Here is a 1,539-nt window from a genome sequence, read left to right on the forward strand (position 1 = left end):
GCCAGGCGGTGGCTTCTGGGCTGCGGGGCAGGCATGGTTCCGGTGATGGGGGCAGCATTTTTTAGTGTTGTCGCACGTTGCCGGCCGATCTGCCCATGACCCGTCCGCGGGTCGTGCAGCAATCTGTGGTGCCACGGCACTGAGCCTGTGGGGGGGCGCTGGGTTGGAGCACCTCACGAAGGTCCTTGAAATCGAGCAGCGTCCCGTCTGCTCACGCAGTTCCGCACAAGGTTCAATCCTCAATTGTGTCGTTGCTGAGGCCTGACATCTTGGGATATTTCACTTTTTTCTGGTCCAGTTCATTCTGCGCCCATAGTACGAGTTTCATCAGCTTAGCCAGCTTCGGAGTGGACTCGAGATTTTTCATGATCCAGTACAGCTTGGTTAGTTTCAATCCATTTCTATGGCCTCTGCAGCATGCTCTGCAGGTCTCCAAATGGCATCGCTTCTGGGATATCAAAAACAGGCGAGGCCGATGTACGTTGTATTTCTGTCAGACACTCTGTGCTCTCCTCTCCCTGCACCGCTAACTGTGTATGGGTAAAACTCCAAGGCTGCTTCAGTCTCTCGTTGACAAATCAAATCTATAAATTGCTGTTGCTGCAGCCGATAGTGCAAGTATCTGTTTGTGTCCAGCAGCTCCAAGTAAGGCTATGTATTGGTACAATAGTTTTGTGGATCTGGCCTTTCAGGATAATCTCTCATGTTTCATGGCAGTGAATGCCATGCTCAATGTCTTTGGCCATCGACGCTTAGAGGCAGAGGTCAGCTGCACCTACAGGGGGGTGCTCCTGCTGGACTGTGCCCAAGGGAGGTGCAGTCAGTTAGGGCCTGCATGCATGTATCGCCACGAACAGCGGGTGCATGGTAGTTGTTCTTCCAGACAAGTGTGCCAGCGCCACAGGGGGAAACCGTGCCTGCAGCGGCATGGGTGAAAACCTCGCGGAGCGTGTTCTGCAAGAGGATTAAGAAGGCTATGTTTAAAGGGAGTTAGAGGTAAAAATGTTCTACTGTTCTCATGCGCTAATGCTTAAGGGTCAAGCTTGATTACCCCTGCTTTCTGGCTGTGCATCAAGGGGCCAGGCTGCTGGGCGGGGTTTCACAGGTGGTGAGGCCACAGTGTGCTGATTAGGGCACCCGCAGAGAGGTCCTCTCACCCAGCTGGGCTGCCCCTGCTCTTCCAGGGGCTCCAAGTACGGTGCAGCAGACATGCTGGGGGCCAGTTTATCGCCACCAGAGGTTTTGGGCAGGCAGCGAGCCCCTATACCCTAAAACTCGGGGCAGTCACACGTGGAACGAGGCGAGAGAATGAACTGCTGTGGCGGTCACCCTAGTTGGAGTGAGAGTAAGGGGTGATCGAGCCAGTGTTTTGGGGCACGATCTCGGCCCCCCAATTTCTTTTGTCATCATTGCCGCAGACTGCTGTTTTGTGCGGTTGTGGGGGGCAAGGCAGCCTGAGGGGGCAGAAGCTTCACCCTAGTTCCGACGTGAAGCCAATTGTACACAGCACTATGGTGATATGTGATGCCTCAGTTGGGT

General features: G+C 54.4%; 1 pseudogene; it reads right to left on the bottom strand.

Moving 5' to 3' along the window:
- Positions 1-232: 232 nt before the first annotated feature.
- LOC146799073 (glucose-induced degradation protein 8 homolog pseudogene) lies at positions 233-1,211 on the bottom strand (annotated as a pseudogene).
- Between the last annotated feature and the right edge of the window lie 328 nt (positions 1,212-1,539).

The sequence above is a fragment of the Triturus cristatus genome, chromosome 9, assembly GCF_964204655.1.
Source record: "Triturus cristatus chromosome 9, aTriCri1.1, whole genome shotgun sequence".
NCBI classification, from domain to species: domain Eukaryota; kingdom Metazoa; phylum Chordata; class Amphibia; order Caudata; family Salamandridae; genus Triturus; species Triturus cristatus.